This window comes from Felis catus, chromosome B3 (genome assembly GCF_018350175.1).
Source record: "Felis catus isolate Fca126 chromosome B3, F.catus_Fca126_mat1.0, whole genome shotgun sequence".
NCBI classification, from domain to species: domain Eukaryota; kingdom Metazoa; phylum Chordata; class Mammalia; order Carnivora; family Felidae; genus Felis; species Felis catus.
In genome coordinates, this window is record NC_058373.1 from 67357137 (window position 1) to 67380166 (window position 23030).

The window sequence follows — 23030 nt, forward strand, 5'->3', positions numbered from 1 at the left end:
TGCCAGAGGAATTCAGAAGTCCACATTTAAGAATTTAGAATTTCACAAGTGAGCTGAAGTAATATTAAAATTAAGACTGAGTTGCTTCTTAATGTTTATTACTGTCTTGAAAGCTGACACTCCTCCCATCCTTCACAACTCTATATACTCTCCCTATATTTTATCGAATAACAAATATTGCCAGATAGCATTTGTGGGTTATAATCTTAGAAGTCAATACATCCTGGATGTGAATAATTGCTAGCACACACTGTAGGCATCTGATACTGCGCTTCGCCAATGCTTAAGTCCTCCCCAGTGACCCTTAATTTATAATTTTCTAATATATTTCACTGACCCCCAAGGAAGTGTCTTTGCTTGCACTTAACGGCATTCCGTTCCCACCTATTTGGAATAAATCTCAATATTAAGGATTGTGACCTATGAGGATTCTTCAGCTTAATTTTTTAGCAATCATTTTGGAGCACTAGTTTCAAATAACTTTTCAGGACTTAACTTTGATTGATCTTCCTTGATAAATTATTTTAAGTCTTTGTTTCCTCTTATCACCTATTTCTTTCATCACCTTTTCTTCTTTAGACCAGCTGTATCCTAGGACTCCTTCTTTTCATAACTTTCATTTAGCAAACACTTTCTTAGTATCTATCCTGTGCCAGGAACTGTGCTAAATGCTGGGCGTACCACAGAGAAGGAAACGGACTTGTTGTCTGCACTCACAGGATTTAGAGTCTAGTGAAAATCATACCCATAACAAAATAGGTATGAGAGGCAGAGAGACAGAGAGAGAGCAATGCACCTGACCTAGATCTCGGGGGGATTCAGGTGTCTTGGGAGTTATCAGGTGAAGATAGGAGAAAGAAGGAGAAAAATGCTGCTTTGTCAAAGACAACAAATAGCCTCATGAGATCTAGAAACAAGAGAGAGTATGATGCCACAGAGGGCCAGAAGGCGGACAAGGGAGGCAGAAAATTTTGAACATAAGTCAACCTACAAGCATGTGTTGAGCGTGTATTATGTGCGGTACTATGTCATGCCATTGAGATGTAAAGACAACTAAGGAATAGGTCCTACCTTCAGAGAGCTTACAATCTACTGGCAAGAGTGTGTATTCAATTTGTATTTAAGGATTAAGATGAAGGTTTTTTTGCAGAAGAAAAAAAAAAGCTTTGGAGATTGTTCAGACTTGTACTTTTATCCCATGAAGACTCTTCCAGCCCCCTCACCCTGCCTTAGCTGCATAAAAGGCAGTTGCTTGAAAACTGTCCTGGGTATGTTTCTTCCCAGATATGACAGCCTCCACCTTTTCACAATCAGGAAATAAGAAACTCAATATCATTTTTCCACAACGTATCCCTAACTTTATCCCAGTGAGTGGAAGTTTCGATGGTTCCTGTTATGCGAAGATAAATGAACTAACCAGAGCAGCCTCCTAAGTTTAGGAGGGTTTAATAAACAAGGTACAGTCATAGTACCATGCCCTTATAACTTAGAGGTTCCATAAAAGATGTTTTGTCAGGAGTCAGGCAGATAACAAAGAATGAAATGGGCCAGATAGAAGATGACAAGTTTCGATGTTTACTGGGGCAAAGTAGAGTTAAACCAAAGAGTTCAATCTAAGGTTATTCAAAATACCCTATTCATTGAACAAAATGTGGACATAAGATACCTGAATCAACTCACCTGTCCCATTCCATAGGTGAGGAAACTGAGGACTGAAGAAGTTTAGAGACCAAAGGCTGACAGCAAGTTACCAGCAGGGATGGGACTGGAGCTCATATCACCTGACTTCCAGTTCAGAGACTCTCAACATTGCTTATAGGACCTTCCCTGGAGATTTTAGTCAGGACTTTTTGGTAGTAAGATTATAATGATTTTGGAAAGTCAATTTTAGAAAGCCTTTACAAAGCACCTAGATTATAACCACTCAGCAAGAACTAACGTGTTTAATACTTCAAAAACTTGCAACATCTTAAATTGCAGCACAAAGCAAATGGGGAACCAGAGAAGTTCAAAAGGCAAAATGTGAATGATTAACACAGCTTCCTTTTACAGAAGTTTCAGACATTGTATAGGGCCTTTGCACTTGCAATTTAGCCTGCCTGGAACATTCTTGCCTTACTTTGTGCCCCTGGGGGCATGTCACCTTCTCAGGGAGGCCTGCCTTGGCTGCCCTATCTAGGAATGCCACATACTCACTCTAATATCTTGTCTGTGCTTCCTTGTTTTAAACGTCTCAATAACACTTGTCCTTATCTAACATAGGGTATATTTTGCTTCCTCCACTCTGCTTATACTCTGTTCCTCAGCTAGAGATGTAGGCTACTGGGTGGCCTCACGAGAGCAGGCATACTTGCATCCAAAAAATAAGCCCACATGAAGGCCTGGGCGCATGGCCAGAGCCCATATAATCAGAGCTTATACACAGAATCAGGAAAAAAATATATATTGTCACTAGGACTGGGGACATATACTGCAGGTAGCAGTGATCAGGAGTCTAGATGCTTATCCATAAACGTCAAGTGATAACCAAGAATCACCAAAAATTTGAGGAAAACCAACACAGGCAGAAAAGACAGGTATCGTATTCAACACACAGGAATAATTTACCTGTTTGGGAAGATGAGTTGAGAAGCAGAAGAAAACTAATTATTACCATTAGCATCAGATAAATTACAGAAGGTACAGCTGACTTAACAAAAAGGGCTGCTGTTGTGACAGTGAGTCAATTGTAAACAAAATGAAACCTTGGTATTGGGATGCATGGCAGGAAGAACTGATCTAAACATCAACTTAAGGAGCTGGAAGGTTCAGCTGAGGAATTTTTACACAACCCAGTGCAAAAATTGCAGAGATGGAAAAGTACAGGAACTTGTGTGTGGCGATCTGTATTCTCTTCTTGGGGTTTACAGGTTCCTCAGCTTCAATGTAATTGTGTGTGTATGCTCAGTGCTTGGAAGACAGGGCATAGGCAATGTTTGAAACCATAGAGAGAGCTGCTAAAAAGCATCAGGAATAACAGAAATAGCAAAGCCAGAAGGCACGAGAGGAAAGAGTGGTTTTGTATTCAACTAACTTATGCCCTTATTTTTTATGCTATTTTTTGTTTATTTTTATTGGGTTTATTGTTCCCTTGACTTCTAAAGTTAGCAATTTCTATCTTTAGGTCTTTTGGAAGATGACTTATAACTTTATACAATACATGCATATCTCTACTGATTTAGCATCTTCAGACACTCTCTAATGATTCCTCACTAAAAACAGGATTTGGCTAAATTTTTTAAAATTTTTAAAAATGTGTATTTATTTGTGTGTGTGTGTGAGAGAGAGAGAGAGAGTGCAAGGAGGGGAGGGGCAGAGAGAGAGGGAGTCAGAGGATCTGAAGCAGACTCTGCACTGACAGCAGAGAGCCCAACGTGGGGCCCAAACTCATGAACCATGAGATCATGACCTAAGCTGAGGTCAGATGCTTCACTGACTGAGCCTTCCAGGCACTCTGCTAGATTTTATTTAATACTTACTATGTGCCAGGCACTGTATTAACTCATCTATCCTCACAACAACCCTATGAGTTAGGTACTGTTGTCATCCCCATTTTACAGATGATGAAACTGAGGTATCTAAAAATTAATTAGGCTAAATTCACACAAGTAGTCAGTTGGTGAGATAAACAGAAGTACTCTGGCTCTCATGCTTCTGCCTTTAACTTCTATGCTATATGACCTCTCCATAGGTCAGTGATGTACCTACATTATAAGGCTGTCATTGAAGGATTGTGTTAAAAAATATAGGTACTTTTCTCAAGCTACTTAGCTATGAAATTTTAAGTGAAAAGTTAAGTGTAGAAATTTGTCAGATGTTGTCAAATAAATTATTTCCAATGGAATCCTAATGACAGCATTTTCTAGGTGCTGAAGCAAAGCAAATACTTACTGGATGGGTCCTGGTGCTGCATTTAGTTTTAATTAGTGGCTGAAAATAATTTCTCAGTGTTGTTAGAGCAATTTAATAATGGGATAACTCTAGAGCAGTAATCCTCCTTACAAATAAATTCACCTTGAGCAAGCCATACATAAAAATGAAATGATACCACTTAGGGTAAACAATAGGCTTTTGTTAACGTGTCTAAATGTGGCAGTAACTAAAGAGGTCAGCTGGCAAGGACACTGTTTTGGAAAGCTACTGACTTTAGGAACAAAGTGATGCTGACAGTCACCTCTGCTGTTCAGATCTGGAAGTTTGATGGCAACCTGTGTTCTCTCTGTAAACAAAAATATCCCAAGAAAAAAAAAGAAACAAAATGTTTTCCCCTTCATTCCCCAAATGGCACCTTTTCTTGGCTGTCGTCCCACAAATATGTTCATTGAAACAAAACCAAAAAACTGTTTTAAGCGAGACGTAAAACCAAAATTCTCTATAAGAAAGATGATTCAAAGCATTCATAGGAAAATGACATGTCTAAAACATATTATATCTTAATAACATCATAGAATAGATGTTATTCTATAATAGATTCTAAGAATAGATGTTATTCTTTATTCCTTAAATAGAATGTTTTTTTAAATGCCATATTCAGAATTGGACCTTAACTTTTTAAGAATCCAGCTTAATTACTTAATGTCTGCATTGTATAACATTTGACAAGGCGGAATTTGGCATCTTTTTCAAACTCATCCATGAGCATTGTCTTCATTATTTTTCCTTTATTCTTTCACTGTGTTTGAATAATATATGTGAGTGAAAAAACTCAAAAATTCAATGAAAATCCAGGTGTTTCCAAAAATATTGATAAATTCATTCAGAAAGCTACTTGGATTCCTGAAATCAAGTATATGTTAATCTGACTTTCAGAGACATATCATATAGTTCAAAACAGAAGAACAAGTTTATAATCTAATAATTTCCCACCTGTCAAGGATGTGGCCCAGAATATATAACAAACTGGAAAATATGGAAGAGAAGTTGAGAGATATGGAAGAAAAATGTGGGCCCCACTTTAAAATAAACAGAACACAAATTGGTGGTAGAGGAGAGATATTTTATAAAATAGAAGAAAATTGTCCTTAGTTTGAGAAGACATGATCATTCAGACTAAAACTTCCACCCAAAACTACTCTTGGATGCTCTCAGGGTTATTATCTACCACTTCAAAGAAAAAGACAAATGCAGTAACATAGAAAGGATGATGAGAGAAAATGTTTAAAAATACAGGTGACATGACCAAAACTTATTAGAAGACGGTAGCTGTGCAAATGGAGAAGCTGGAAGAAATGTGTCTGTCCAGTCACCTGTGCATGAATGAAATGATATTGGGAGAATCACTTTAGTGAAATCCATACAACTGCTTTGTATCATTTTGTTGATGTATTAACACAAAGAGCAAGAATCAAATACACAGATGAGTGAATTTTCACAAAGTGCTCACACCTGCATAATTGCTATGCAGGCCAAGGAATAAAACTTTATCAGGACTGCAGAAGTCCTCCCCTCAGCTTTGTGACTTTCCCAGTCACCATTCCTTCCCCTTCTGAAGGTGAGCACTGTTCTCACAATTAATACCACAGGTAATTAGGAGTGCTTGTTTTTGAACACTACACAAATGAAAACGTTCATTCTCAGGTATTCTGTTGTGCCTGGCTTCTTTCTTTCTTTTTTTTTTTAATTTTTTTTAACGTTTATTTATTTTTGACAGAGAGAGAGAGAGAGAGAGAGAGACAGAGCATGAGTGGGGGAGGGGCAGAGAGAGAGGGAGACACAGAATCCGAAGTGCCTGGCTTCTTTCATTTCATTTCTCACAACATTATGGTGATGAGAGTCTTCCATGTTGTTGTAAAGACAGCTTGGGTTCATCTTTTCTTTTAAATCTTTTTCTGAAGAGTATTCCTTTGTATGGATATACTACACTTTATCCATTCTAGGATGGACTTTTGAGCATTAAATGGCTATTACAAATAATTGTGCTATGAATACTCTTCTATGGAACTTTTGTTTACATGTGTATGCATTCTCATTGAGTAGAATTGCTGGGTTTTCTAAAGTGTGTGAAACAATTTGAATTCCTACCAGCAGTTTAGTAGAGTTCCATTTACCCCATAGCCTCACCAACACTTACAATGTCAGTCTTTTTAATACTTGCCGTCTTAGTGAGTTCCTGGTGGTATCTCATTGTATTAATTAGTAGTCCTGTGATTGCTTGCTTTTTAGCCATCTGGAAATCCTAAAGTGTTTGTGTAAGTCTCTTGTACATTTTTTACAAGATTATCTGTCATACTTTTTAATTGATCACTAAGAGCCTTCTTACTATTTTAAATGTAAGCCCTTTGTCAGAGATGTGTATTGCAATATCATCTTCTATACTGTGGCTTCCCTTTTCATTCTCAGTGATGTCTTTTGGTGAACAATTTATTCTTTTTTTCTTTTTTTTTTTTTGTCTTTTAAAAAAGGTTAATGCTTTTTGTGTCTCATTTAAGAAAAATATTTCCCTATCTCAAAGTCATGAAGACCCTGTTATCTTCCAAAAGTTGTATCTTTCATATTCCAAATATGGACTCTAAACATTTGGTTAAATTACTGTTTTAAAACGTTGAACCAAGGGCTCCTGGGTGGCTCAGTCGGTTAAGCGTCCGACTTCGGCTCAGGTCATGTTCTCACGCTCCATGAGTTCAAGCCCCACATCGGGCTCTGTGCTGACAGCTCAGAGCCTGGAGCTTGTTTCAGATTCTGTGTCTCCCTCTCTCTGACCCTCCCCTGTTCATGCTCTGTCTCTCTCTGTCTCAAAAATAAATAAACGTTAAAAAAATTTTTTTAAACGTTGAACCAATTTATATGCCTATAAAATGTGCATGAATTCCAACTTTTCTCACACACTTGTCAAAATTTGCACAAACTATTATTAATATCTTTTACTTTTACTAATATGGTAAGGTATAGCTTTCTATAGTTATTCAAATTTTCAAGATATTTAGGATACACAAAAATGATAAAGAATATATTTTTAAAGTATCCATAACACTTTTTTTTTTCAATATAGTCTAGTTGAAAGAGAATTTTCTGAATTCAAGAGACCAAGCACTTTAAATGTTGCGGTTACATTGTTTCTTGCTTATAAAGTTAGCAGGGTAACAGATTCTGACAAAGTTGCTGGCAAGGTAAATTTTCACAAGTAGCTGTCTCAAATCATTTTTCCATAACATGTGCATGACTAAACAAACTTTTTCTTGCAAATCAATTTCTATGACAAAAATTATATTTTCAGCTAGAAATTCCTAGTTGAAAATTCTTGGCATTAACATGTCATAAATCCAGATAGCCCAATGGGATAATGAAAAGGATAATCTCCAAAGAATTAAAAAGCAGTGAAGTGCATCTTGATGCTCCCAGAGTAGCATTCCTTAGCACACTGACCCACTACAGACTTGTTGGGAGGAAAAAGGATATTGCCACAGTAGCAGATAGCCTTCATCTTCTGGGGAGCTATGGATAATAGTGGACCTTTCAGCCCATCTCTTATCTACTACTGTTCGTGGGGATAGCTGCATATAATCAGGACACCTAGTATTCTCAGCGTCGTAGTGCAAGGACTTCAGTATCCCTAGACCATCAAGAGTGGAAGCAGCTCCATCCCAAGTGTTCTCAGTAGGCAAGCAAACCAGCCAGGTGTTGCCAGCAAGTGGGTCAGGTATCTTTTATCACCTGTTTGTCATCCTCAGGGAATAGCTGTGGGTTGAAAATTCCAAATCCTAAAAGTAGACATATTTTGTATAACATGAGTTTCAATTCAAGATCTCCAGCTGTCAGACCTATTGAAAACATAGATGTGAGTGAGGGAAGTTTCTAATTCTCTGTTACTTCTAGACTAGGAGCAGTTGGAGAAGGATTCTGACATGGGAGCTTCAGATTCTCTGCTTTATAATGGTATCCTCTGTCTCCTAGGTGTAAATGCTGTTGAGTGCCACATTTAACAAACGAGCACCAACCAGAAAGGAACGGCAAGAGCTCATCTGGGCCCAATCTCTATTCTTGAGCAGAATTATACTTGAACTTGGAAAAATAGCAGTGCCTTCTTTGAAAAATATAAAGAATGAAACTCAAAAATCTTTCCAATAGTCAAATATTTCGGAATTCTTATAGCCAGAAGTTCTAATAAATGGGATTTTTTTTAATTTTAAGACTAAATATTTAATCCTTGCTTAGAGATCTCACTTTTAACCTTTTATCTTTGGCTTACTTTTAAGTATTAACTTGCATATCAAGCTATAACACATTAGAATAATTTTAATTCATTTTCTTAGTACTTTAAGAAAGACTATCACCAATGAATGTTGAATAAGAGAAGTTAGTGCCCTGCCCCGGCCCAAATAAATGGATCTGGCAAGAAAAGAATATCACTGTTTGCTGGCACAAGAAATAAATTGTTATTTTGACATAATTTTTTAGTGTGTAAGAATGACATAATATTAATTTAGAAAACAGCTTAAGATCCTCAAATGGAACTGTTTGTAAGTTATTATTTTGTTTTGTAGCTATTTTCTTTTATTCAGAATATATCATATATATTAAAACCTATTCCTTTTGTCACTTTACTGATAATTAGCTGCTCAGTTATCTTCTCAGCATTCTTTGTGATTCTCAGTTCTAACTGAATCACCTTAAAGGAGAGAGAATTTCTCCCAAGTTCCTTAACAACTGAGTTCTATAAAGTCAGTGGTCATCCCAGGATTAACTTCATCGCAAGAATTTTATTGCCCTTTTCTGTTTTATTTGTAATGTTCAGTCTCCTCAGATGTGGTTCTGGTTTCTAGCTTCTTTATCACATTAAATCCTTTTGGTGTTTGTTTCCATGAAGATTTATCTCATTATTTTCTAGAGCTTTGGAGAAAGTAAGTGATAGCAATATATGTAAATAATCAACAATCTTGAAGAAAATTGTATTTATCTTAATTTTCTAGTATTTACAATCTAAGGCAAATCAAATAGAAAGTGTTCTAATGTCAGATTTAGCATAAAGGGCATTACAAGAAATTTCAGAGGTCAAGGGGCGCCTGGGTGGCGCAGTCGGTTAAGCGTCCGACTTCAGCCAGGTCAAGATCTCGCGGTCCGTGAGTTCGAGCCCCGCGTCAGGCTCTGGGCTGATGGCTTGGAGCCTGTTTCCGATTCTGTGTCTCCCTCTCTCTCTGCCCCTCCCCCGTTCATGCTCTGTCTCTCTCTGTCCCAAAGATAAATAAATGTTGAAAAAAAAATTTTTTTAAAAAGAAATTTCAGAGGTCAAAAATAAGATCAATTTGTTTTAATTGAAATTTGGGTAATGGTTTCTTTCCTTATTCTGGCTATTGTTCACTAAGGGATGAGTTATTAAAAGCATTGAGATTACTCATTGGAAGTATGCTAAAATATAAACCAATAGATTGTTTTTCCATAATGTTAACATTTAAAAATGTATTCATTTATTTAATGTTATTAATATAAAATTTATCAGGAAAAAAATTGGTGAATTATAATTGATTGATTTTCTAAAACCTGAAGTTTAAAGTCACACTTTAATTTTTATAAAAGGCCAAATCATGATAGCTTTAGAGCTGAGTACTGCTTCAATGAATTAAAGCTCTTAGACCAAAGCCAGTTTGCTGCCTTTTTGATACCACCCACAAGCTAAGAATGATTTTTACAGATGACCTTTTGCAACCATTTTGATGTCAGGAATACTAACGTTGAAAGTTTATTGAGTGAAGTGTTATCCCAAAAGAAAAGAAAACTCCATTCTTCTCATTAATCGACGTATTTTTTAATGTTTCAATTATTACTGTTGTATTTTGAATTTTGCTAATAAATCAATTTGTTGTCTACATTTTGTTAGATTTTCCAAAATGTATTATGTTCTATATAATGTCTTCATTTTTGCCTCTTGTCCCGCAAAGCCTAAAATATTTACTATCTAGTCCTTTACAGAAAAAGTTTGCCAACCTCTGCATTATTTCATCACCAAGTGCTACAGTCACAGTAGTACATTATGAGAAATATATATAATATATGGAATATATTTTCTATGAAGCCTGCTCAAAATAAAACCAATAATTGTTTAGAAGAAGAATTTTAATTACAATTTTCCTGAACTTATGAAAATCTCTTTTCTTCTGCAGCTCCTATTAAATTAGGGAAATGAAATTTAAAGATATCATTTTGGTCCACCTATCTGAAAAAGCGTGAAGAATATCCCGGCTGCTAACTCAGCATATGTGACCACATTCACCTCTGTCTGCCTGCGAGGTAGGTAACTATTGCTGTCATGTGAAGAGAAAGTTGCCCAAATGCCTGACATGAGGCACTTCTCTGGTTATCTCATTGAAATCCCCGTTCCAGTTTCATGCCGTGCTCTGTCTGGCTCCCAAGCCTGCCCTTTATCGTGCTCTCTCCCATTAGTAGAGTGGTTGTGTTGCTTTCCAAATGTATGTGTCTTTCATGTTTCCTAGCACAATTTGTTATCACAGGCTTCTTTTCTATCCCTATCTTACATGGCCATTCTTACTGTTCTTTAACAACCATTGTCAGTAATCCACACACAGAGAGACATGCATGCATGGTATGGCTTGAGAAGTAAAGGAATTCTGGAATATATGCAGAGGAAAATTAATACTGGAGAGAGGTACTGGCAATGAGGTCAAGAAGGCATCTTTGCAGAGCTAGTACACTCTTCCTCTTACTCTCTCCCCTCACCTCTGCTTCCAATCTATGTTCATTTTCAAATGGTCCAACTTGGCCTGGTTTCCTTATCCTTGAAATAAATGGTTTCAGACATACTTTTAAACAACTGAACACCACATGTTTTGTTCTTTTTTTGACTATATAAGACTGACCAAGGAAATTGACTAATATTTAATCATATTTTTCAATTATTTTTGAATTACTTAACCTTCAAAGTAAATCAAGGAAGAAAAAGAAAATGGTTTTGATTGTATCACAGAAAATGCTTAAAGTAATTTGACAGAAAAGTTGATTTTCTGGGAAGTTTTCTAGAGACTGGGAGTCATTTAATTTTTATGCAAAACACTATTCCAGGGAGATACATCTTTTAAAAGAAAGAAAGGAAAAAGATTTTTCTTAGACTTAGAGACTCTAACTCTCTAAGAATTAGGTAATATAATTTTGTGAAACAACCCAAGGCCCAGCACAGGTTAATAAGCAGAAAGTGATTTACAAATGAGAAAATGTTTTAGTACTTAGTAGGCAGGAGATAAAGGAATGATCAGAGTATTCTGGCATTACCCAGGGAAACCAGGAACATCTGCTTTGCTTTGGGCCTATTTCAGGTGGCACAGTGAACAGCTTTCAGGCATGAGCAGGCTACCCATTTCACCCCAGAACTAGTGAACAGTGACCAGGATATGAGAATCTCTATTACTATTAGGCAAATGAGATAAGAAATGCTCACTGGGTGCTTTACAGATAGGGGCTCAAGTACCTGACATCTGCCAGCCATTCTACTGTGTAGACAACACTAAGATTACAACTTCCTACACAGACTTCAGTGGCTCTGAAGCCCAGAGTTAACCCACTGACCAGCCAAGTCCACCGTTTACTTTATATTACTTCCAGCCTGTTTTCCTGTTTGTCCTATTTTCTATATTTTCCTTCCACATTCTGATGAATTTCAAGGAATTTTTTTTAACCTTTGACTCTCCTACAGATTATACTCCATATTGTAGAAACCTCCTGCATTGTATGACTACCTTCAGACTAAGAAGGAATTGTCAAAAAGGTGAGAAGAAGACCCAGTTCAAATAATACCATGGAATTCTAAGGAAGTTACATTCAGAGAGAGGGTTCAGTGGTGTTCATTGCTGCAGATGAAGACTAAGAAAAGAAAGAACATAGGTTTTGACTTATGAAGGCTCCAGCATTGTTTTCCATCCTTTCCCCATTCCTGATGAATTTTCATGATTCTTCTCTATCTTTGGCATTATGCTCTTTCCACTCCCCATTATCCCACTAACTTCAAACTAAGAGATAGGATCATGGAACTCCAAGGAAAACTTCCTCAAGAGTGACTATTTGGCAGTGTTCATCGCTATAGGGCTTAGAGTTAATGAAAGGGCTGTGAAGGATAGGAGAGAGGTTGAATTGAGGAGCTATTTGGGGGATAGGGAAGATTTATCATCAGTTGTAGAAGAAAAGAAGGACCCACAGGAGAAAGATTAGAGATACAAAAGAGAGAAAGAGTTGGGGAGTGGGACAGTGTACTTCTTAATATTGAAGAAAGGTTAGAAAAGCAGAGTCTAAGTGAATTTACTAAAACGTTAATGGAGAGTTGGAATTAAGATGGATGGCTCCCATTTCAGTAAACTAGAAAGTGTTATCAGATTACATTTGTTTAATTGCTCATTCAGTTAGAGTGAGTTGACAGAAATTTATATACTGGTTCAAGAGAACTGACTGAACATTTTGACAGCTTTTGTCTTTCCTCCCTATCAGAATTCTATTGAACTGACACAAGAAATATAAAACAATAATAAATCCATAGCAACTACAGAAAGCAGGGAAGGGGTCTATCAGAAGTACAAATTTCTGGAAGATACAAAGCAAATAGGATAAGACTGATGGCATATCCCAACAAAGCTCCATAGAGATGGAAAAGATCTTCCAAAACAAAAGGAATAAGCCCATGATTAGCAGCTATAAGGAACTGAGAGGAATAGGCTATGTCTGGTTGGCCAATTAATTACAAGGTGTTAGAACAACTATACCAGCACTCTGCTTTCAAAGTAGCTGACTCTACTAAGTACAGGATAAAGCCACAAACTGGGAAAACTAAATATGATATGAGAGAGTCCCAAAGGAGATTTTAATGGGATAGGGTCTCTTCTGATTAGTGGGGCCCCCAAAACAAGGGAATGTGTCCACCAAAAAGGTATGGTATATACACAAACCCGCCTGTAAGTGTAGCCAACACCAGGGAATCATCTTTGCTGTCAGAACAATGTTCCGGTGAACATTGTCACTTGAAATACACTCCAGGTAACAATATTCAGTAATCAAGATCCTTGCATATAAATATGAGTAGATAACCAAGAACCAAAATTCAAGAATAACCAACACAAGCACAAAGAGGCAAGGAACTCAACAAATAAAACAATGGAACTTTTGTGGAAACAAAGTTAATTTGATAAATAAAGAAAACTTCAAAATTATTCTATTTAATATCTTTAGTGACATTGAGGTAGATAATATTTTTTTAATTTTTTTATATTCTTTTTTTTTTTTGAGAGAGAGGGTGCAAGTGAGTGAGGGGCAGAGCAAGAGGGAGAGAGAGTGAATCCCACTAGGGGCAGAGAGGAAGAGAGAGAAAGGGAGGGAGAGAGAGAGAGATAGAGAAGCAGGGCTCACCCAAAGCAGGGCTCGTGCTCCCCTGAGAGGGACTCAAGTTTACGAACCATAAGATGAACTGAAGTCTGATGCTTAACTGAGCCACCCAGGCACCCGAGGTAGATAATAGCTTTTTTGAAAAGCTGCTATGGGGGTGCCTGGGTGGCTCAGTCGGTTAAGCATTCAACTCTTGATTTTGACTCAGGTCATGATGTCACAGTCGTGAGAGTGAGCCCCACGGTGGACTCCATGCTGAGTGTGGAGTCTGCTTAGGCTTCTCTTTTTCCCTTCTCTCTCTCTCTCTCTCTTAAAAGAAATAAACTTGGAAAATTGAAAAAAATAAAAAGCTGCTATGAAAATGAAATTATTAGTGATTTCTTAAAAGTCATTCAGGCCAGGAGCTCCTGGGTGGCTCAGTCAGTTAAGCATCTGACTTCGGCTCAGGTCATTATCTCGCTGTTCATGTGTTCTAGCCCCATGTCGGGCTGTGTGCTGACAGCCCCGAGCCTGAAACCTGCTTCCGATTCTGTGTCTCCCTCTCTCTCTGCCTCTCTCTCTCTCTCTCTCTCTCTCTCTCTCTCTCTCTCTCAAAAATTAAAATAAACATTAAAAAAATCACTCAGGCTGAATAATAGAACAGGCTGAAGATCAGTTTAGTGAACTGGAGGTTAAATAGACTAACTTTTACATCACCCCATGTGAACTAGCAAAGAGGTGAAAGTTATAATTGTTGAATGTAATATCCTTTCTTTGTTTTTGTTTTGTTTTGAGTTTGCAAATTCTCTACTTTGTTGCAATTTTTCCCCAGTTTTTCTTTCATAGTCTTGCTTCATACCTTCCAGAAATTCCTTCCTCTTCTGGTATGCTGTTAGCACCCCTCTAACTTTGCAGCATTGCTAAAGATGTATTTTTAGATTTATAGTATTACTGTTGCTTCACTAGAATTAGGAAAGGAACAAAAAATAAATGTTTAGGGGCGCCTGGGTGGCGCAGTCGGTTAAGCGTCCGACTTCAGCCAGGTCACGATCTCACGGTCCGTGAGTTCGAGCCCCGCGTCGGGCTCTGGGCTGATGGCTCAGAGCCTGGAGCCTGTTTCCGATTCTGTGTCTCCCTCTCTCTCTGCCCCTCCCCCGTTCATGCTCTGTCTCTCTCTGTCCCAAAAATAAATAAACATTGAAAAAAAAAATTTAAAAAATGTTTAGGTTCCATCCGATAACTTAACCCACAACAATAAACGATCTTTCCACATTGATTACCATGGTTTGGGGTTTTGATTTTTTTAATTTTACCTCATTCCTTTCAATTTGGCTTACTTTTCAGAGTACGTGTAGAAACTAGGTTGCTGGAAGGAAGACGTTTCTCAGTAGATTGCCTTGCCCACCAGAGTGACGTGAAGATTGGTGATGGTCTCCCTCTCGTCCCAAAGAAATCCTCCATGTTCAGAGTATTTCTCATTGAGCACCTGCTGGCATTGGACCATACAGTCAGTCTATCAAGGTGAGTAGATGTGCTTAAGGTTTTCTTATTTTTGTGGCAATTGACTAAATATGTGAAGTTGACAGGTTGGCCCTTTTTTAATAACAAAGTTTTCAATTCAAGTATAATCTTTATCATATTAGTGATCCCAGGTATGTAGAGTGACATGTTTAAGAGGGGAACCTCATTTATTGGCAAAAACAATTAAGCAATTTTATGTATTATTTCATCTATACAAAGTTAATAAAAACAAATGCTCTGCAGATTTTTGGTAATTAGCTGAAAATCAATGCAAATTTATTTTACAGCATGGTTTTAAATGTTTGAAAATAATTTCTGGATCAGTTTCTGCAATGGAAAACTTCTGGTTGTTCTTATTTGTTGTAGTGTTCGTTTAGGATAGGAAACAAAGATATTTGTTATTTTTTAGTTGTTGATTTCCAGCTTAATTAAGTAAGTAGTGGTCAAAGAATGTACTCTAGATGGTTTTAGTCTCTTGCAATTGGTTGTGGCTTGCTTTATGGCCCACATGACCAACTTTGGAAAATGATCCATATTCATTTATGTAGAATGTGCATTCTATTACTGTTGGGCGCAGTGCTGTATATATGCCACTTACAGGAGGTTTGTTGAAAGTATTCTTTAGATCTTCTATATCTTTGCTGGTATTTTTCCTTTCCCTTCTTTACCAATAATTGATGGAACTGGTTGTAAGGATTTGTCTTCTCCTTTAAGTTTTGTCCATTTTGCTTTAGATATTTGGAGGTATGTGAAAGCAAATTTAGAATTGTTTTCTTTCTGGTGGATTATCATTTATCATCCATTTTAAAAGTAGAATAACTGCAGCAGATTTTCTGGTTAGAGTTACAATGCTATATATTTTTGTATCCTTTTACTTCCAACCTTTCTCCATACTCATATTTATTTATTTTTTTTTTAATTTTTTTTTCAACGTTTATTTATTTTTGGGACAGAGAGAGACAGAGCATGAACGGGGGAGGGGCAGAGAGAGAGGGAGACACAGAATCGGAAACAGGCTCCAGGCTCTGAGCCATCAGCCCAGAGCCCCACGCGGGGCTCGAACTCACGGACCGCGAGATCGTGACCTGGCTGAAGTCAGACGCTTAACCGACTGCGCCACCCAGGCGCCCCTCATATTTATTTTTTTAAGTTTATTTATTTTAAGAGAGAAAGAGAGAGAGAAGGCATGAGTGGGGGAGGAGCAGAGAGGGAGAGAGAGAGAATCCCAAGCAGGCCAGCACAGAGCCCGATGTGGGGCTCAAACCCACAAAGCTGCGAGATCATGACTTGAGCCAAAACCAAGAGTCAGGCGCTTAACCGACTGAACCACCCAGGCTCCTCTCTCTATCCTTATATTTAAAGAATATCAATTATAAATAGCATTTGATTGTATTTTTTAAAGTTAATTTATTTAATTTGAGAGAGAGAGAGAGTAAGAGAGTCCCAAGTAGGCTCTGCACTGTCAGCATAGACCCCAGTGCATGGCTCAACACAGGGCTTGATCCCACTAACCTTGAGATCATGACCTGAGCCGAAATCAAGAGTCTGACACTTAACGGACTGAGCCACCCAGGCACTCCTCTTACAGTATTTTTTAATCTAGTGTGAAATACTTTTTAACCAAAGCAACTACTTTTAATGTAATTACTCATGTATTTGTGTGTATAACTGTTTTCTTCTCTTGACTTGTTTCATGTTCCTTTTTTTCCTTCTTTACATTATTTAAGGTCAAACAGATTTCCTTCATTATTATACCCCACTCTTCGTTTTTTTTTTTTAATTTTTTTTTAATGTTTATTTATTTTTGAGAAAGAGAGACAGGGCACAAGCAGGGGAGGGGCAGAGAGAGAGAGGGAGACACAGAATCTAAAGCAGGCTTCACACTCCGAGCTGTCAGCACAGAGCCTGACGTGGGGCTCGAACTCACAAGCTGTGAGATCCATGACCTGAGCCAAAGTCGAACACTCACTGGGTCACCCAGGTGCCCCTGTTGGTTTGTTAATTACACATTCTTTTATTATGGTTAGTGCCTATCCTGAAGAATACACCATACAGTCTGATCTTATTACAACGTAATATAATTCCATACATTTAAAACTTCCTGGGGCGCCTGGGTGGCGCAGTCGGTTAAGCGTCCGACTTCAGCCAGGTCAAGATCTCGCGGTCCGTGGGTTCGAGCCCCGCGTCAGGCTCTGGGCTGATGGCTCAGAGCCTGGAGCCTGTTTCCGATTCTGTGTCTCCCTCTCTCTCTGCCCCTCCCCCGTTCATGCTCTGTCTCTCTCTGTCCCAAAAATAAATAAACATTGAAAAAAAAATAAAAATAAAATAAAACTTCCTGAACAATGCTAGGACTTTAGAATACTACATATCACCATCCTTTGTGTTATTGTCATCAATCATTGTACTAATGCATCTATTTTATTCCCCCAGAAAGTGTTGTAATTGCTGCTATGTACCATCAGTATTCATTTATATTTACCCACATTTTTATTATTCCTATTGAATTTCTATGCTTCCATTTGGAATCATTTTCCTATTTTTTTATAATTAATTAATTTATTAATTTATTAATTTATTAATTTATTTTTAATTTACATCCAAGTTAGCATATAGTCCAATAGTGATTTTAGGAGTAGATTCCAGTGATTCATCTGGAATATACAGATGAATATACTGGAGTATAATACCCAGTGCTCATCCCAACCAGTGCCCTCCTTAATGCCCTCCTTAATCCCCATCCACCCACCCAACACCCCTCTAGCAACCCTTAGTTTGTTCTCTGTAGTTAAGAGTCTCTTATGTTTTGTCCCCCTCCCTGTTTTTACATTATTTTTGCTTCTCTTCCCTTATGTTCATCTGTTTTGTATCTTAATGGAATCATTTTCCTTTTGCCAGCAGAACTAACTTTTGTATGCATTTCATTGAGGATATTTCATTTTCTTTTTGTTTGTCTGCTATTGTCTATTTCACTTTCACTTTGGAGAACATTTTTGATGGGTATAAAATCCAGGATGACAATTGTCTTTCAGCAGCTTGAAAATGTCATTCCATTATCTGCCTTTCATTATTTCCATTGATAAGTCAACTATTATTCTTATTTCTGTACCTTTGAAAGTCAGGTATATTTTTCCCCTTTGGCTATTTTCAACTTTTTTTTCCTTTATCGTTTTTAGCAGTATTGCTATTATGTGTCTTTCTTTGCCTTGTGCTTTTCACTTTGGAAATCCTTTGCTGTTATTTATTCAGTTGTTTCCTGTCCTATTATTTTTCTCCTCCACAGTCTGAACATGAAGTATACTTTTTTTTCATTCATATATTATAGCTAAAATTTTTAGTATTTTCATTCCTTTTATTACCCAGATTTCAACCCAAATACTCTCTGGTGTTTCTTCCAGATCACTTACCCCTTTCAGTTTCCAACATTGTATTTAACCCACCAATCTTGTTCTTATTTCCACTTATTATTGGTCCTAGAAATTCTATTTGATTTACTAAATAAGTTCTGCCTCTCTAGAATCTATAAATTTTTCATGTCGTTTATTTTTTAAAACTATTAATCATAGTTCTTTGTTTCCAACCTGAGAATTCCAATAAATCGCTCATCTACTGATTTGGTTTTTATCTCCTGTCCTGTTTTGGTGTGTGTGTGTGTGTGTGTGTGTGTGTGTGTGTGTGTGTGTGTGTGTGTTTTATTAATATCAAAAACTATGTTTGCTAAACTGTAGTGACTCTGGATAATGTCAACTTTCTCTGTGGATCTGGTTGAGCAATACAATGTTGGCAGATTACCTTATTCTGATCCTGAGATTTAACTGCAGATTTGGTAATTGCTCAATCTACCACTTTTTTGTCTCTGCTTTGCTATTGTGGATACCTGGGTTTCTAACTGCAATCCTAGGGTTTTTAATCAGGATTTCTCCCCGTTATAAGTTTCTGAACTCTATTTTTTTTTCTCCATGGGACTGTGAGACTGTGGAAAACCTTCCTTCAGTGGCTTTCTGCCTAGCTTCTTATCCTATTTTGGATAATTTGGTAATTCAGCAAATGGTTCTTTATTCTTCAGTTCATTTATCTTTTGAAAATGCATGCTTTATTGGTTGCCTTAAATTTTATAAAATAACTGCATTTATCATAAAACGTATACTTTTAGAATGTAGCAACTTCTCTTATCTTCACATTCAAAAAAAAAGCTTCCTCACATGCTTTGTTTTCCCTAGAACCCGAGTAAAGTTCGTTCTTTGGTTGCTTTTCTTTTCTTTTCTTTTCTTTTTTTTTTTCAATTTCTTAACCAGGCCTTGGGATTTGTATCATTAAGGTAGTTATTCATGTTTGCGATAGTCATAGGACTTATACAATTTAGCATTGGAAGGAACCTAAGGCATCATCTTCTGTTGGCTAACCTCCCACACAGTGCAGAAATGTTTCCTGCAGCATCCTTGGCATATGCTCATCCGGTCTCAGTTTGGATATCTTCAGCAAAGGAGCTCATCATTTCCTGAAACAATCCATTCTGTTGGACAACTCTATTTTAAAAATCCTTATGTTGAGCTAAAATATGCCTCTTTGTAACTTATACTCATTTACTCATTGTTTTAAGTTTTCCTTCTGGAGTAAGTCAAAACAAGAGAACATTTTAGATAGTACTTAAAGCAGATCTAAATGCCATTCCTGTCTTTTTCATTTTTAATTAATTTCTTTTCTGCTTTCTTGTCCCAGACCATCGAACATAAATCGCTAAGCTTAGATAATAATAGAAGGAAGGCCATCTATTTAGTAATGATTAAAAACTATCTTTACATTACATCTTACACACCCTCTGACATTTCGAAGACAAAATCCTTTTTAATTACCTTGAATTACATTTTTTTATAGAAAAAGGAGTAAGAAAACCGCCCTCTATTTTCAAAGATGACACTGTATTACCACTTGTGGGAATGCAGAGGAAACCAATTTTCAATTGTAGAGATGTGGTTGAAATCTGGCAGTATGTGTTTTGTTTCCTTTTAATACTTGCAGACTGCCTGTGAAACATGTTGCTTGTGAATTAATAATAATGACGATAGTCTTACAGCAAATGATACTTATTGAGCATTTGCTATGTATAATTCATGTATCTTGTCTCTACTCTTTTTTTAAAGCTTATTTACTTATTTTGAGAGAGAGAAAGCACAAGTAGGGGAGAGACAGAGAGAGAGGGAGAGAGAACCCCAAGCAGGCTCAAACTCACAAACCATGAGATCACGAGCCAGTCGGCTGCTGAACCAATGGAGCCACCAAGGTTCCCCATTGTCTGTACTTTTTAAACTGAGTTCTCTGTTCAATCTGAACTCTCTAATCCCTCATAGTGTAATTCACAATCCAAACAGGACACTCTGAATCAAAGAAGGTACTGTTAGTAATACACAGAGACAATAGGTATAAACTGGGACTCTCCAGGCAGAGCAGGATTTATAGTCATTCTTCTTCAAGCTCAATTCCAGGTTATTCTTCTTGGCAAGAAATTTATATGTATATGTTTATATTCTTCATTGTTTCAAAAAGCCCTAAAAGGTATTTTTAAAAGGTTAGTATGTTCTGTCCTGCTCATAATTTAAGCTCCTGCTTAAATCCCACCCTCTCCTTCACATTCATGACTGTACAATATAGTTGTGTAGGCAGAATTTGCAACTTTTTTCATAACTTGTCAAAAATGAAAACAAAACAAAACAAAACATTGTTCGTGCTCAGCCCTTCTTCAGCTAAAATGAGGGAAGCTGTAGGACTTGGAAAGCTAGACGACCTATCCTCAGACGGTCCCTTAGCAGCCCTTAAGGTGTTCTCAAGATGTGAGAAGAGATGGAGTTTGAAGAGTCAGAGCTATTGTGTTTGTAACTCCCACATTTCCAGACCTAACTAAAAGACAGAGCATGGGGAACGCCTACCGCTTCCAAATTATTTTGCAAAAACGATGCCCTTTTTATAAAACGAATCCCATGATCCTGAAAAAATGCCCAACCTTATCCTCAACCTTGGGTGCACAATCAAGTACGGCTGATACCTACATTTCACTCTGATTTCACTGGTCTGGGATGGAGCATGGGTTTGAGATTTTTAAGAGTTCCCCCAGGAGGTTAAACATGAATCTAGGTTTCCTAGAGCTACACAAGGTGAAGGGGAAATAGTATTTTTCCTGGCCCAGGATCTGTGATGTCAAGTTTTGGCATAAGTCAAGTATCGGCAGGAGGGTCACATAGATTACAGATCTTCACACCTCCAGATCAAGGAATCATTCTGAAACATCTGGTGAATTCTAAAGGAACTTTCAGAATCCTGCCAGGAGATTGGGGGTGGAAGCGATTCTTACCCCCACCCTCCAAATATGTCCTTTTAACCTCAACCTGCCAGAAATCACTTTGATTAAGGTCTGCTGTTCATAAAATAAAGAACTCGGTGAATTTCTGTGGTATTGCATACTCTAGAAATTGAATCAAAGCAGTGATTAGGCAAACTTTGGGAAAAGCCATGTCCATCTTCTTCCTTTTGTTTGTAGAAAAGGAAACAGGGCATAGAAATATTTGTTTCCATTCTTCTTGCGTTTTTACTCTTTCAGAAGGGTTTAAGGTAGTTACTGTGTATTCTGTCTCTAAAGAGGCAAGTATCACAAAACTAATTTTCATTGGGAGCAATATTAGACGATCATCATGCAAAAGTGCCTTGTCTTTTTATGCTATCTTTTCTAATTTATGCATTGCTACAGTCAGACCACTTGTCTGACTCTAGAATGTGTTGAGGAAAATATTTTTTTACTTTTAGAATCCAATACCCTTTTCTTAATCACCTTACATCATCATGTCCTCCACTCTCTTTTTTTAAATCTGTATACAGTTTTCTTTCCTGAGAAAATTGTATCTAAAAAAACAATTAGCTGTCACATCATGATTTTGACCATTGACTAGATATTTGTGATTCTACCCACCAGAATGAAATCAATCTCACACGAGCCAAGCAGCTCAGCTCTACCAAACACTGGTCCGTAACATTGCCAGAGGCCCCACTGCAATCAGACTTCACTTCTGAGAGTTAATAGTTTCCTCACGCTCCTCCCTCTGTCAAGTATATTTAGCTGAGCTTGTGCATATGACTCAGTTCATAAAAAGTTTACAAGTGCAGCTGGAATGCTTAGCATTTGATTGTTACATAAATAAGTATTTGAGAACATATGTAAACTTGACAGTGTTAGTACCAGATGTTCCAGTAACACAATAATGTACTTCGAATGTCCGTTCTCACTTTCGGTTGTTTATTTTGGCAGTATCTCTTTATCTGCTAAATTTCAGATAAGCACATATTAACTCTGTCCACAGTGTTGATCCTCGTATTGTTACATTCAAGTTACATTTATTGCATTTAGTGTAGAGAAGTACAAATAACATAGACATTACTACACAAAGTCGTTTTTTATGTCTTCATAAAATCCAAATCTTTCAACTCCAACTATAAAAAAAATAAAGAAAGCAATCTCCTCTGGGCATATGTATATATTCTCCTCTCTACAGGAATTACCTTTCCAATTATGGATTATCCAAGTATTTGCCTTCTCTCTCTGACTACCACACACTTAAACTGAGAGATTTCTGTCTACTGCACCAATTGTCCTACCTTCTTCATGCTTTCCCTGCCCCCTCACCATAGCTGACGATATCTTGTATGGTAGAAGCTATTGGGATTCTAAAGCACAATTTTTGTTTCTTTATGGCTTCATTTTGCAATTATTTCAAACTTACAGAAAATGACAAATATAAGAATACAGGGCATATACATAGAATACTCATATATCTTCTGCCCAGATTCACCTGTCGTGGACACTTTGCCCCATTTCCTTTATCAGATGTGTGTGCTCACCTGCTCTTCCTCCCTCTCTCTGCATATGTATATGTGTGTATAGAAAACATATATTTATTATGTGTGTATTTATATGTGTGTGTATTTTTATGTGCATACATGCATTTTTCTGAGCCTTTTAAACGTCAGTTACGTGGTCTTTTACATCGTTCAGTGTATTTTTTTTCTAAGAATAGGAATACTGTCTTGCATACAAGTAAATTTTAATTTGATATGTTTTTCTAATCTTCCATATGTATTGTGCCTTGCGTGGGCTTTGACTGAGAGAAGGCTGTCTCAGTTAGGGGCATGGCCCACGT

At 37.2% G+C, this 23030-nt stretch overlaps 1 protein-coding gene across 3 annotated transcripts in view; it reads left to right on the top strand.

Moving 5' to 3' along the window:
• DPH6 (diphthamine biosynthesis 6) overlaps positions 1-23030 on the top strand; it is a 336135-nt gene that overhangs the window by 200726 nt on the left and 112379 nt on the right. For 2 of the 3 annotated variants that reach the window (XR_006599355.1, XR_006599356.1), the window contains exons 10-12: positions 10134-10260; positions 11678-11749; positions 14674-14850. The gene's annotated coding sequence lies outside the window, so the exon portion shown is untranslated. The remainder of the gene's footprint in view (positions 1-10133; positions 10261-11677; positions 11750-14673; positions 14851-23030) is intronic. The other variant, XR_006599357.1, reaches the window with a different exon arrangement.